Source organism: Cupressus sempervirens, chromosome 2 (genome assembly GCF_028749045.1).
Source record: "Cupressus sempervirens isolate cs-2001-9-10 chromosome 2, ASM2874904v1, whole genome shotgun sequence".
NCBI classification, from domain to species: domain Eukaryota; kingdom Viridiplantae; phylum Streptophyta; class Pinopsida; order Cupressales; family Cupressaceae; genus Cupressus; species Cupressus sempervirens.
This window is the reverse complement of record NC_143119.1, coordinates 719,228,936-719,245,616: the sequence shown is the minus strand read 5'-3', so window position 1 is coordinate 719,245,616 and position 16,681 is coordinate 719,228,936. Positions and strand designations below refer to the sequence as shown.

Here is a 16,681-nt window from a genome sequence, read left to right as displayed (position 1 = left end):
CTAATGTGGTTGAGGTAGGGAGTCGTAGTCACCTGCTAGTCAAGATTTACACGATGCATCACTTCTCTCCATTGTCTGTTTAGTTTAGAATATACGTTTATGTACATGTGTGGATTTTATGCAAATTGTAGGTACCAAGTATTAACTTCCCTAAATTGCCAGGATGAGCGTGCCCTATCGTAGTATTTCAATGGTATAAGTGGGGAGATAATTCTTGAGTCTGAATCCTAAACTCTAAGCTAATTGTCCTAGAAAGTAGGACAGATATCTGAGTTAATTTACTTGTCTAAATCCATCAAGTGATGAGAATTTGTGATTTTGACCCGGGAGTTTGATTATGTTCTTTGTCTTCAATTGAGTTGTCATATTTGGCTTTATGGGTCTATGATGATTTTCTGTTATAATTAAATCAAATTAAAAGATAATTTGTTGATTTAATTTAATGAAAATTTTATAAAGAAAATCTGATATTTAATTATATTTAATTAATTGTGAAATTAAATAATTAAATTTTAAAAGATTTGATTTAAAGTTCTAATTTTGGTGTATTTACAATTATTTAATTTAATAATAATTTATTTAGGAGTTTTATTTTAATTAATAAACTCCAAATGTTATTATTAATTAAATTAATAAATATTATATTAAAAAAAGTTGCACAATTTAATGAGAGAGAAAGCTTTAATTTAATAAATTTTACTTTAATTTAAATGCAAAAAATGTGTGCATGAAAATTAAAATATAATAAATAGTAAAAGGCAAAGAGTTTTCACATGCTTGCATTATCAAAGCCCTGATTTGGGGGAAAGCTCTTTATTAGCAAATCATAGCTCATTCCTCCATACACATGTTTGGAGGAGCCAATTTTCGAAAAGAGGGTTTTTGAAGGAAAAGGAAGATTCCTGCGTGTTTGTGCGTTCGTTGTTTTAACATCAGATCTAGGTAGGATTATGTGGGTTTGTGCAGTAGTTGCTTGTTATTTGATTTCTTTGTCTTCTCTATGTTTGTGAATCTATTTTCAGAATTCAATTGGGTTGAAACCCTTATATGTGATTTTGTCATTTTTCATTAAGAAATCTCTGTATATGAATTGAGAATCTGAAAACCATTATTTGTGTCTTTATTGCTCTTTGTTTTCAAAAGCATCTATAATGAATGGAGGATTGAAACCCTTGTTGTTAATTTGAGATTTTGTATATGGATTTGTTAAAATCGGGGTTTGGGTTTTGAAAAGAAAATACGTTTTGTTGTATAGAATTTGATTGGTTGGTTCAGATTTCTATAGCAGGATTCTATTGGAAAATTTATCAAATATATATATATAATAATATAATTACATAGTAATCTGTAATTACATTATTAAATATATTAAAAAATGCATGGGGGTTGTTTCTTTTATATATATATATATATATATTTATTTATTTATAAAATAAAAATAAAAATTTTGGGTAGGCAGGGGCCACCTCCCCCACCCCCCTTTCTCCTCCCCTTATTCTTTTTCTGGTGACATCTTTAATGCTGTTGCACAACATGTATTCCTGCAGCAATAGTATATGTACTATTGTTGCGGCAGCATTGCGAACAGGGTCAGCGGGCCATTATCACATTCTCTTTGTTTTATTTTAATGTTATTTTATTAAAGTTTATTAAATTTAATTTTATAATTTAATTTAATTTAATAAAGTTGTGTATTATTAATTTATATATATAATTATTATATAATGAAATTTTAGATATTTTTTATTATTAATAGATTAATATTAAAATATAATTTTATTAATAAAATAATAAGTATTATGATTAACAATTATTATTATTATTGATTGTTGATAATAATATTTAAATTTCATTAATGGGTTATTCTAGTTTGGTTTATTAAACATCTTATTAATTACTTTATTAATAATGTTTTTAATGAAGTAAAATGACAATGGTGATTCAAGTAGGAAAATTTGACTATTTTAAAGTAAACTCGTATTTTACTTGATGATGTAATTATGGAAACAATTTCTATTATTAGGGAAATTTATTACATCTCTTGATAATTTGAAAACTCTATCAACTCGATATACTTGGCGACGAAAATTGAATCCCTAGTTGTATATCGAATCTTGTATTTTGAAAACAAATTGAACTATGAAAATGATGTTTAAACAACTTGTTGTGATTTGTTGAGTGTTGAGACTCGTGTGGACTCAAAAACTTTAGCATATGTGTAACACCTGAAAAATGAAAACTTGAAACCTTTAGTGAAAATTGAACTATTGTGTTTTCAAAACCTAATGAATTATGAAGGTTACTTTGTATGTACATTATGTGATGTGTGGATTATTGATGTTGGGTTTGGGTTGACTTAGTGTTTGATCGATCAGGTTGTATTACTAGAGGCTTGGGAGTTTTGTTCTGTGATAATGTTATGGCTTATTTTGATTATGATCTTTTATACTCGACCATAGTAATGTGTCATGTGTGTTCTTTGAGGAATTTGTTCAGATGGTTGTTATTGCTTTCCAGTATCTCTTGTGTAGAACTAAAGTGAATAGTGTGACTTTTCTAGTATAACCTTTTGAGTCCTCAATTAGTTATCTTTGGATTGCTTCCTAGTTGCTTATATAGGATTGAGGTGATTATGTGATTTGTTCTTGGTGATGTCATGTTATGAAGTGGATTTGGTTTATGTGTACTTGATTTTGGATTAGTCCTGTTAGGATGATCGTATTGGTGAAATCTATGATTTTGATTAGTTATACTTCAGTGCTTTCCAGTTGCTTGTTTAAGAATTGATGTGTGATTTATGGTCATATGTGACCTTCTACTTTTGTTGAGCTTAGGCTAGGTTATTTGTATATCATGTTGGGAAGTGGCTTGCAATGGAGGTCGAGGCCCTAAGCAGGTTGTCGGGTAACCCATTACAGGTTATTTTAATAAGTGATAATATTTCATTAAATGAGTTTAAAATGAATTAATAAGGTATTGGTACCACATAAAGTCACTAGGGGGTCCAGAGTCTTAAAATATTGCCAAGGTAACCTTAGAGTTGACTTGTTAGTATGTTTTGTTTGTATGAAAGGATATTGATGTCGCATAGAGACACTAGGGGGTCTAGAGTCCATAGTGGCTACCAAGGTAACCTTAGAGTTGGCTCATGCAATGAAACTTGCCCACTTGCATAGTAGATTTTCTATGTGTCTTTGTCGCCTCTGGGATTAGTTGATACTTGTATCTTGGTACCCTTTGAGATAGTTTACTTTTAAGTGTTTCCTTGACTTAGATATTGGTTATGAATTGTGTTGTTGATATCCAATGGGACTTGAGTTTATCTCCTTAGCACAGTGGGAGTGAGCCATTTAGGTTCCATGAGGTCAAGTGGTAGCGCATTTTCTTCTACCATTGATATCTGACTGTTGGATGTCATTGTTGGAGGTGTTTATGTAGTTGATCCTTCTTTCTAATCTTATATTTTTGTTGGATGGTTATTCTCTTTTGTACTACATTTGTTTATTAAAGATCTTATGAGATGTTGTATATTATTGTTGATGTATATTCTTTCAGCCTTTCATACCCTGTGACTTGTACAGTGGATGATTGTGCATTCTGATTATTGCCAAGTGACATCCTATAATTATATATTATTTGAATGGATTTTTAGTTATGATTATTCTTTAATGTGGATTTATTGTGTATCGGTTTTAGTACTTAATTAGACTTAAATGTGATTCAATGTCATGGGACCCTTAAGAGTTCTAACCTATATATGATGGTTGTTGTGTATGTGAGTTAATGCTTTCGCTATATTTTATCTGTTGTTGTTGTTTATCTTTAAAAAAAAATGTTTGACAAACTTAGTGAAACTTTAGGTTATTTTCTTTTGGGTTCCCTGGTGGGGTGTTACATAAAAAGAGAGGATAAAAAAAGCAAGTACTTTATGATGTGAAAAAGATTTTTGTTGATGCTTTTTATATTCAAAATTTTGATGAAGAAGCCCCAATCATTAACCAACTTGTAAATATTGTTGAACAAGTGAATGTTGGTAATATGGAATCAAATGAAAACTTGATGGATTGGTCAACTAGAAGATTCAAGAATTAGGTTGTGGATAAAGTTTCCATAACCATTGCTGAGTAGAAAGTGCAACTACAAGAGCATGTACAAGTTATGACAAGACTTATACAATTTGTACAACATTTTGTCAGGTGTGCCAAGATTCACAAATGATATTCAGGCACAAATACACTAGATTCAGACTAAGATGAAGAGATCCAACAACATTATTTCATAATCAGCAAGATCTAGTATTGATCATTACAATAATTTTTTGAATGCTCAAGGCACATTGGCCAAGCTTCAGATAGTTGATATCAACATAAGATCTAAATTGATCTCTATTCAAGCAATGTTGATACTTCATTTGGAGGTCATGCAAAGGGAGATGCAATCAGCCCAGGATCTTATCAAAGAAGATCACAATCTTTCAATCACTGACAACTTAATTGATTTTGCTGCAAGATTATAGTTGGATAATCACATTTTGGAGGCAACAAGAACCACATGGAATCATGCATTATCCATGGTCACCTAAATTCAGAAGACATCCATTGATAAATATGGTCTGCTTCCACCCATTCAACCCCAACAATCATGACATAAGTGTTAACAAATAAGGGGGAAATGGATTTGTTAAAGAAGGAATTCATTTTACATTGTTTATTCATTATTCATTTTGGAAAAAGTCACAATACTTAGCGGGAGAGCTCAATATCAGATTATATTTGTAATGATGTAAATATGACAAAGTGTTTCTTCCACTAATGTCAAAGGGGGAGATTGTTGGTATCTCTAGCTATTTTTGTCTATTAGCATCAAACACTTAGTCATTTACAAGGTAGAGTTAGATGATCATCATTATGATCAAGCTACTCTATATAGACCAAGTCATGTACATAAGTAAGTATGTATCGAGCTCTATAGGAGCCGAGTAATTGTATGGTCACCAAGTATTTTCTATACAAATTGAGCTCAACATCGACCAAGCAGTTTCAAGAATACAAGTGTCGAGTTACATAATACACATCGAGCACAATACAAACTGAGCAACAACAGTGTCAAGTATTAGAAAATAGTAAAGGCTGAGCAATGCAAAGTTTACATAAAAGTCAGGAATGATATATATTTTGAGGTAAGTCATTTTCAAGCTGACATGGAAGGAACATTTAATATATGTAGAGGTTGTTATAGAGAGAGTTTTACACATTAATGGTGTGGATCATAGATCCTTATGTTTTGTGATCAACGATTCAGATGGAGAGGCTAATTATGGAAGCATCTAGAATTTTTTTTAAGAAACTCTTTAAATAGAGAAGATATTAACCTAGATCGAAAGGAGAAGATAATCGTCTGGCAATGAGATGAGAAGAGAAGAGTGTGCATGCGAACAAGAAGTAATATGAAAATAGTGAAGTGAAAGATTGATATCAGTTTAGAAGTCAGTAAAAGTGTTTTCTTATCTCTTAACAGAGAAAGTGACATAATCTAAGCAATGAAGAGAAAGAAAACTATTATTAGATTAGAGGACAGGATTAGATAGCAAAGAGAAGACTTGAATTCAACTTACAAAGCATGTCGAGAGTCAAGTACTGAATCAGTTCTAACAAGCTTGAATCAAGATAAATCTCTTATCAGAGTGGTCTTAACAGATCTTTGTAAATCTCCTAAAAAAGTCCTTACTTTATTATAAGTGTTAGATCCTCTAACAAGGTGAAACCTAGCAGTCTCAAATGTTTTTAACTAGGCAAACCTCTCATAGGGTAGATCATTTATTATGATGAAACATTGTAACGCTAACAGGTCAACTTTATTACTACAGTATTGAAGATTTGAGGGTGTCATCCCCACCCCAATTTTACCTTCACCTTGGAGGGTTTTTGGGTAACAAATATTGTGTTATGTATTTTTTTTTCATGCATATGATTGATCAAATTTATATGTTACAACAAGCTTATTATTACAAGTTTTACATGTACAAGTTAACTATTGGATGTGTGAATTAATTTTTGAAGAGAAAAAGTACTTAAGATTCTGATTCCGCACCCCCCCCCCCCACTTTCGTATCTTTTTATCATATTTATACCTCCATTAATCAATAAGATCTTATATGTCTCTGCTCAAAAATCTTAACTACATTGCTCGGTCTTAATACTCTGATTCACCTCCAAAACTTTGCATGCAATCAGAATCTTCACACACACACACACACACGCACGCACACGTACACACACACGCACACGCACACGCACGCACACACACACACAGAGGCGTGCGTGCATGCCCATATGCTCATACATTACAAAATATGTCATAGACCCTACTTAAATAGATGTTTGGGTGAACCTTCTAGATCTAAATCAATGATCTAAAATGAATCCTTTTTCTACTTATTCCTTGCATTTTTTTGATTGGTGGATTGCCTGACATAGGCATTAATGATCTTCCTTTCAATGTGTAATCACCTCCTTGATTACCTCCTCAATCTTAAAAACATGCTTCTAGCTTGATAAAAATGGTTTACCTTAGATTGTGTGCCATTCCAAAAAAAATGTTAAACTATGTTACTCGACACTTACATCACACTGAGGCCCACAATAAAATATTTCACCATGCTATCCCTCGACCTTAACTTTGCTTGGCTTGAACTAAATAACTTGACCTCTATATAAATGTCAATAATTACCCCTAAAAGACTCAACAATCACTGGAGTAATCAGTGACCATTAGCTCGCTCAACAATAACTACTGCTTAGTACATGACTTGGAATATGTACAACTCTTCAGTAGTTAACTCAACCTATATAGGATGACTTGGTCATAGTGATAACTGAATAACCCTACCTTATGAATGACTAAGTGTTTGACACTAATAGACAAATGACTTAGGGATCAATAGAGTCTTCCCAAAATAAGGCTTCCTCCCCTTTCCCTATGTCCCACATTTAATTGTTATTGATAATAGGGTGACATTGTAACATGAAATTTCATGATTTGGAGCATTTTAGTGGGTTTCTAGTTCTGAAGAGGGATAGAGGATCTATTTTCCAAAAGATAATTATGGTAAAGTATTTTTTCCCACTTGATTTCTTTCTCTTAATACATTCTCCAGTTTAGTTTGTCTCCCAAAGCTTCAGTTTTCCAACTAAGATTATTGATTCCTAAGCTACCTAATTCTTTTGGTTTACAAATATTTTCCCATTTGATCATGGCTAGTTTCTTCTTCCCTTCTATCCCTTTCCAAAAGAAGTTTGAGTCTATCTAATTTATTTGTTACCCCTTTTGGTAGGGGGATGCAAGACATTGGATATGTAGGTATGACTGATTTCACTGCTTTAATTTTTGTTGCTCTTCCTACCTTAGTTAGCCATTTCCCTTTCCATATGTCTATATGTTTATCTACTTTTTCTAGGATAGGGTTCCAAGTTTTGGAATCTCTAACATTGTTTTCTTGATATATTCCTAGGTATTTATAGGGGAATGAGCATTTTTTGAAACCCATAATGTTATAGATATTTCTTTCCATTTCTAGGGATGTATTAAAAAAGATCTTTGACTTTTTAGTGTTAGCCATTTTCCCTAATGCCCCCATGTAAGTTTGTATAATTTGTTTGAAATTTTGTGCTTCTTCCATTGTGCTTTCCCTAGGTAGAATTGTGTCGTCTGTGAATTCTTGGTGTGTTACATTCAGGATATCTTCTGCTACGGTTATCCCTTTAATTTTTCTCTCTTCTTGGGCTTTTTAAATTGCTCTACCAAATGCTTCAGCCATGATGCTGAATAGAAAGGGTGAGATCGAATCTCCTTGTCTTATTCTTATGGATATACTAAATAACCCTTCTGAAGAGTCGTTAATGAGAAGTGATATTTTAGTGGTGGTGATACAAGTGAGGATTAGGTTTATCCATTGATGTGAGAAACCAAATGCTTCTAAATTTTTTCATGAGAATCTCCAATCCACCTTATCATATGCATTTGGATGTCTAGCTTCATTAGCATACATGAATTCTTATTGTTTTGAGTAGAATGTATTATTTCCTAAATGACAATGATCCCATCAAAGATAGATCTTCCTGGTATAAAAATTGTTTGTTATTTCTAATATTAGTTTTGAGAGAACATTTTTAAGTCTATTTTCTAGTGCTATTGGTCAAAAGTCACCAGGTTCCTTGTGATTTTTCTTTTCTTGGCATTAGCATTAAAAAGGTATTATTAATCTCAATCAGGAGAGGTCTTGCATTTCTAGTGGCTTCTATAACTTTCCATAGGTCAACCCTTAAGATATCCCAACACTTTTGAAATAAAAAAGCTTGGAAGTCATTTGGCCCAAGTGATTTATCTAGATTAAGACTGAATAATGCTTTTTTGATTTCCTCAATTGTGAGGGGTTTACTTAATGATTTATTGTCCTTGATTGTGATGAGTTTAGGGATAACACTTTCTATAATTTTTTGTGCTATATGGTTAGAGATATCAAAGTTGTTTAGGATATTGTTATTAAAAATCACAAATACGTAAGCTATTTTACTAGGATCTTCTTCCAAGTTTCCTTCATTATTTTTTATTTTAGTAATTCTACTAATATTTCTATAATTAATAGTGCTATTATGAAAAAAAATTGTGTTGTGATCCCCCTCAGATAGCCATGTCTCTCTCAATTTTTGTTTCCAAAAAATCCTTCTTTTGCTAATAAGTTTTCTTGTTTTGCTAATAATTCATTTTCTTTGATGTATTTTTTATTGTCCATTCCTTTTATTATTATTTCTTTATTGGGTTTCTTAAGTTCTTCTTCATGATCTAGTTTCTCTTTGAATATATTATTAAAATGGTCTTTATTCCATTTAAGGATGTTTTCTTTAAGCAATTTAATTTTGGAGACAAAACATTATATTTTGGAACCCTCAAAAATACTTTCTTGCCATCATTATTTGATGTTGTTCATGAAGTTATCCATAAACCATATGTTTTCACTCTCAAATGGATTTCTTGATGACTTTTGGGCTTCTTCAAATTCTATTCTGGCTAGGAAATGATTTGAACCAGCATTTGGGAGAATTGTAGAGTGAAATGATAAATTCATAGTGCTTAGATCCCCTTTGAATATGAATCTATTTAGCCTTCTGGAAATGTAACAAAAGCCTAGTCTTTTGTTGTTCCAAGCATATATTCTATTATTTAGTGGGATGTCTGTTAAGTTGCTCCTTTCAAACCATTCTCTAAAATAAATTATGACATGTATTATTGTTTGAGATCCACTATACTTTTCTTCCAAGTTTAGGATTGTATTGAAATCTCCTCTGATACATAAGTTATCTATGTGGTTGGTTTCCATGAAATTGATTTGGTAAAGTCTATCTTTCAAGGGTTCCATATAATACCAATGCCTCCTAACACTCCAATAGATTCTACTAATTATGATTTTGAGTTACCCAATTTCTTTCCTAGTTTGATTCCTTCTTCTTTGTTTAATTTGGTCTATTTAATTAAGATTATCTCAGAGTCAAATAAGGATAAGTTGCGCTTCTTGATAGGGGCATTTATACCCCTAGCATTCCATGTTGCTATCCTCATTACTATATGGGAAGGAACTTCCCCTTCCCTGCATTCAGAATATCTCTAATTTTTATTTTTATTTTTCCTTCGCAATGACATATCACAATTTAGCAAGAGTCTTTCTTCCTCGCTTCATTTTTTGCTTTCCACATCTTGGAGCTTCTAGACCATCTTGGTTAACTGAAATACCTAATTTTTCAATGTGTTCATTGGTGATGTTAATACTACTAGATATCGTGTTATCCTCCATTGCCTCTTCATCTTCTTTCAATTCTTGCAATATCTAGTCCCCTATCATTGGTATCTCTAACTATTGTTCTATATTAGTTTCAAACACTTCATCATATACAAGGCAAAGTTAGACGGTCATCATTGCAACCAAGTTACTCTACATAAGTCAAGTCATTGATATAATTGTATATAGACATATATGTACCGAGCTCTATAGGAGGCAAGTACTATTTTGGTCGTCAAATATTTTCAATACAAGCCGAGTTCAATACCTACCAAGTGTTAAATTGTAGCTTTTGTCGGATTGAACTGTCCTAGAGTTGATCCTTTCTATGGTTATTGTTAATCATTAATTATACATACTCTAATAGATCTATATATATATATATATATATATATATATATATATATATATATATATATATATATATATATATATATTGTATGCTATATATTATATATAATATATTTCTATATCATATAGATATGTTATAATTAATAATGTTTTAATTAATGATTAATTAATATATATAACCATAGAGACATGTCTCTTTACAAGACATGCCTCTTGAAGATATATTTATATACCTTGGAAATCTGCAATTGAAACACATAGAATTACAACAAAGTTATTACATTTGCAGAGATCCGAAAACTAACATGGTATCAGAGCAAGGCTGCAAATGTAGGAAACAAGTTTGATTTGGAAAGAGAGTCACACATTGTGATTTGAATGCCTAAAATCACTCAAGATTATCACAATGAGGAGTTTGGAAAAGCAAGACCTCATTCAGATCTCTACATCTTAATACGACAGTAATGTCTAAAAAGCTTCTTGTAAGCCGTCTCAACCTGAATCTCAAGAACTACTCTGGCAGAACTCTCTGGAGGAAACTCCTTATCAAAGTAGTCTATTTTGACATAAAAGGGTGCCCCGTGTGCCTTGGTAAGCTTACTAAATTGATAAGATCCACTTCCTTGCAATGCATAATTGGGTTCCAAGAAAGGAAAATGGCTCACAAAAAAAAAAAACCAGTAGAATCTGTAACAAGAGCACCAGTAATCTGAAGCCATCTAAAGACCTAAAAATGATGTGCGGATTGTACTAGGACTGGGATTGGACCTTGTCACTTGATGAATTACCATCCCCTCCTTCTTCTTGGGGCGTTGTTCTTTTCGGGAAGAATCTTCAGCAATAACTTTCTGTATGCCTTTCGTATTTCTTGGACAGAAGAATTCTTAGCAATACCCAAAATGATGTAATGGTTTCATGTGATTATATGCAGTAACTATACAACAGCGATGAATATGGACAAATCGAATTTAAATTTGAAGCTTTCTTGCATGTTGCTAATGTCGGGTTGAGATAACTCTATTTAAAGTAACAAAACAACAAATGAAGTGCAATGATATTAAAAGAGAAACACTTCAGCATTATCACATAGTATGCTTGCTTAAAATAAAATAAAAATAAAAGAGAGACATTCAAAATCCTGATGGTAATGAAGTGCAAATGAAGGAGGGTAAATCACATCATAAAATTTCGACGTATGACTGTCACAAGGACTATAGGGTCCCACCACAAAAGTAAAGAGAAAGAGGGTGCCCTTCTCATTGACTCACCCTTCATACAAAGCATGAAAAAGTGTTAATTCCCCTACTCCACCACCATGGGAATTCTGTAGACTGCACGAAATATGGTCCCACCCACATTAAGATGTGACACCCGCGAACAATACAACATGGAAAGGGTAAATAGATTCTTGCGTACAAGGAGAAGTAATTACATGTAGGACAGGCAGGTAAGGAATAAGGTACCTATGACAACTACATATAATAGTCAATTATTTTTTAGTGCCTAGATATATCAAAGGTCTATTGGGACCTCGGGTACTAAGACATACAAAAAGGACTATTGTGTTTCGAGCACCGGTCCAACTAAGGTAAGTATACATGATAAATGATTTAATGTTTCTTCTTCATATTATTATTATGAAGTATATTGTTTAAATTTTATTTATTATTGATAGATGTATAGTAAGTATTTAATAAATATTATATGAAATATTATAATTGAGAATATGTGGCAATAAATTATATATGTATAATTATATTTGAATTATATACATTAATTCAAAATGATATTTAGTACTTTGATATAATATTTGTTAAATATAAAGAGACTCATTATAGGAGTATGAATGGTAAATATTGAGTATTTTGTTATCTTACTTCTTTTTATTAAAAATTTAAAATAAATTATGTTACAATCATTTATGTTATTGTTAGTAATAAAGATCAAGTCAAATTACTAACATCCTAATTGATGTTAACATTCTTATTTATATTTCTATACGAGCTATATCCCGTGATATTTTCCCTTGAGAATGTTCTCACAGGAAAAGAGGGAGATTGAGATTCAAAGGGAGGCTGACAATTCACGCAACCTTGAAAGAGAGGGAGTCGATAAAGGATATGATTCAGTCAACCTTTGGTGATCTCGATCATATTGATTCAGAGGGAGTAAAACTATGTTGTAAAAGAATCTTCAGTGATCGATAAATTGTAATAATCAAAGAGGACTGTAATTCATGCAACTATGTGATTTTAATGGGCCCACCCCTTGTGTACATCATAAGAAAGTGTTGACTTCACTTGAACCATCTAGGATAAATGATAAATGAAACTTGATGTATGAGTTGTAGAGTCATTCAAGCGGCACAATCATACTCATTCAAGATATTGGCATATTGTGGATGAGTTTGTGTCCACTTATACTATTAAGCTAAATGAATGTTTGGGCCTTAAATGATTAAAAGAGCAAGTTGTAAATAAATTGTCATATTTAATTCTAAATTGTTCAACAATATAAGAATGAGTGGAAATTTTACATTGAAGGGGGAATAAATAGGCAATGTTTCATTCCCACTTGAACCTTATTTAGAAAGGAAACGTTCCAATCTCTAAAGATAATTCTTGAATCTTCATGTGCAGATAAGTAATCTTATATTAGTTTAACTTCTTGTACTCTCTCCCTTATTTGTAGTTCTAGATGTACTATATGAACTAATTCCCTTAATCTTTTCCTTTGTAGATGATCTTGCAGGAAAAGTAAGATGGTACATTAGGCATATTGTGCAGACTCAATCTTATGAAGTAGCTCCAAAGAAGTTGTGATCTACAATTCATTAGTCTTATGATGATCAAGTTGGATAATGTGAGGATCTTTTTTTTTTTTTTTTTAATTTTAATTTTTTTAAATATATATATATATATATTCATAATGATTGAGATTATGAGTATCCTTCTTTATTAAGAAGGAGTCTAACATTTCTTCGAAGAAAACGTTGGAGCTTGAAAGATTTATAATCAGAGGGAGTCTAGAAATACATGTGTATGACTTCATGATTTTGATGGGCCTACTTCTATGTACATCATGAGGAAGTATTGACTTATCACCTGAAGGTTGAAAAGATTAAGATATTCAAAGGAAGTTCAAATTTTTTTATAAGTAACAAAATGATTTTAATGGGCCGCACCTTGTGAACATGACAAGAAAATGAAAAGATCCTTAAATAACTTGCATGATCATTCACTAAGTATCGAGTACGTAAAATTGATCAATGATATAAAGGTTGGAATTTCACATTGTGGGGGGTAAATTTAATAAACAATGTTCAAATTCCCACTTGAAACCATCTTTAGAGAGGAGATTTAATGATTTGACATTTATGGATTGTCATAGAAAGATGTTCTTGCAGAAAAGGAAAGTTGGTACGTTTGCTACCAGGATTGTTGTGCAGGCTCTAGAAGTGAACATCTTTATCATTAAGATTATGAAGAAGAAATTTGACATTGCTTCAGATTAAGAGGGAGCAAATAAGAACATGATTCTGTCAATTTTTTATTCAGAGGGAGTAGATCATATCACTTCAGAGGTAAACTTGACATGATTAATGATTATTGTTTCTTATGCACTTATTGACTAACATCATATGGTTGATGATTATATGCATACAATGATAAATCTACTCTTGTAGAAAATGCTTCATGACTTAATGTCACGTGACCTTGTGATACTAGTGCATTTATCACAAGGATGAATTATATTAGTATAGATGAGCAAAGTGCTGATATTTTTACCATGCCTCTTGCAAAGTTGAAATTGTGTACTTTAGAGGTAAAATTGATATGACTTTGTTGTAAATGCATTTAATTAAACTATATATTTATGAATATAAAATTATTTTTGCTTGCAAGCTTGTATTGTGAAAAGTCACGACTTTTCTTGTGAAAGGTGATGACCTTTCATGTGTTCTGATCCTATTATAAAGTGACGACTTTATTTTAGTTGATCTGTTTTCAAACAATTGTTGAATTTGGTGTTATCTTTCAGGCCAAATTTTGTCAGACACATTGATAACCTTCATGGGTCTTTTGGGCGATAGCCGGACACCATGAAAACCCATTGTTTTGAAAGTTTGGGTTATCCTTGTTCTTCAGGCCGAATTTTGCCAGACACATTGATAACCTTTATGGGTCTTTTGGGTGATAGCCGGACACCATGAAAACCCATTATTTTGAAAGTTTGGGTTATCCTTGTTCTTCGGGCCAGATTTTGCCGGACACATTGATAACCTTCATGGGTCTTTTGGGCGATAGCCAGACACCATGAAAACCCATTGTTTTGAAAGTTTGGGTTATCCTTGTTCTTCGGGCCAGATTTTGCCGGACACATTGATAACCTTCATGGGTCTTTTGGGTGATAGCCGGACACCATGAAAACCCATTGTTTTGAAAGTTTGGGTTATACTTGTTCTTCATGCTGGATTTTGCCGGACACATTGATAACCTTCATGGGTCTTTTGGGCGATAGCCGAACACCATGAAAATCCATTATGTTTTGTTTATTCTCGCTCTCTCTTAGTTTAAAACATAATGATGATTACACCTTATTGTGTAAGTTAAACTTATTTCAATTTCCTTTTGCTTAAGAGGGAGTATTGAGGATTCTAGCCTCTTAGTATATTGAAGTAAATTCCATATGTTAATTTACATATGTGTGTTGATGAATTCATATTGATATGCCATTTTAGGGATATCATAGTGAGATGATATCTCCTTATACTCAAGAACATAACATGTTATATATCAATCTTCCCAAATAAAGAGGGAGTGTTGAGATAGCTTCGATTGTATCTAAGTCATAGCTATGGTAGAAAACAATTGATATACATATCATTGTTAGAATTAGATGTTGTTGGCATGTTTGTTTTGACATATTTCGTGAAGCGATGTCTACTATAAAAAGATTTCACCTATGCTATAGACTTCTTGTTGAGACTTATATTATCTAAGGATAATGTATCTAGTGTGATATATATATTAAGGTCTTTAATATGACATTCTAAGATTATTGTGATAATGTATTCTATAACAATCCTCCTGAGCTAAGAGGGAGTGTTAAATTGTAGCTTCTGTCGGATTAAACTGTCCTAGAGTTAATCCTTTCTATGGTTATTGTTAATCATTAATTATACATACTCTAATAGATATATATATATATATATATATATATATATATATATATATATATATATATATATATATATATATATATATATATATATATATATATATTGTATGCTATATATTATATATTATATATTGTATGCTATATATTATATATTATATATTTCTATATCATATAGATATGTTATAATTAATAATGTTTTAATTAATGATTAATTAATATATATAACCATAGAGACATGTCTCTTTACAAGACATGCCTCTTGAAGATATATTTATATATCTTGGAAATCTGCAATTGAAACATATAGAATTACAACAATGTTATTACATTTGCAGAGATCCGAAAACTAACACCAAGAAGTTTAAGTATATTGATGTCGAGTTACACTGAAGGTGTTGAGCACAGTAGAGACCGAGTATCGGTAAAGTGTCAAGTATCAGAAACAGTAAGTGCCGAGGAACAAAGAGTTTACATACAAGTCAAGAATGATAAAAACTTTAAGGTAAGCCACTTTCAAGCTGACATGGAAAAAACATTTAATGTTTGTAGAGGTTGTTAGAGAAGAGGTTATGTGTTTTATGACATGGATCATAGATCCCTATGTTCTGTGATGAACAAATTAGATGAAGAGGCGAAACAAGGAAGCATCTACAAAACTCTTTATGAAACTCTTTAAATAGAGAAGATCCTAACCTAGATGAAGAGTGTGTGTGACAAACAATGCAAAGAGAGGAGTAATACACATATGGTGAAGTGAAGGATCAAAATCATAGCAGAATCAAGCATTGTTATTTCTTAACAGAGCAAGCGACCTAGTAAGAGCAGTGAAGGGGCAACAAAGCTTTACTAGATCAGAGAGAGGATCAGTTTGTAAAGAGGAGACTTAAAATCTGCTTATAGAGAAAATCGAGGGTCATGTATTGAATCAATTCCAGTTAATTGAATTGGAGTAAATCTCTTAACATAGTGGTCTTAATGAAATGTCCCTTTTCTAATTTTACATGATATTTCCAACCTTTAATCAGATCTTTAAGATCAAACAACTAATATCACAAAGATCCTCCAAATTTCTCAAGAAACCCCAAATCGGGTATGCCAGAAATTGTGCCAAAAGCTTCACAGCTTCACCAAATACTAATAAATCTGAAAATGGAAATTTTTACAGAACTTTCAGCAGCATAACAGCCTACAAATTGACATTTCCAGATCCGTATAGCCTTTACACAACAGCTCAAAAATGTAGGACCAAAACTATGCTCATCGGGCTCCCGAAATAGCACAAAATATGCCCGAAAACACCACAAGAACACTAATAAT

The 16,681-nt window shown here is 31.9% G+C and overlaps 1 pseudogene; it reads right to left on the bottom strand.

Annotated features, from left to right (window-relative positions):
- Positions 1–10,571: 10,571 nt before the first annotated feature.
- Positions 10,572–11,096, bottom strand: LOC149575405 (chaperone protein dnaJ 49-like; annotated as a pseudogene).
- Between the last annotated feature and the right edge of the window lie 5,585 nt (positions 11,097–16,681).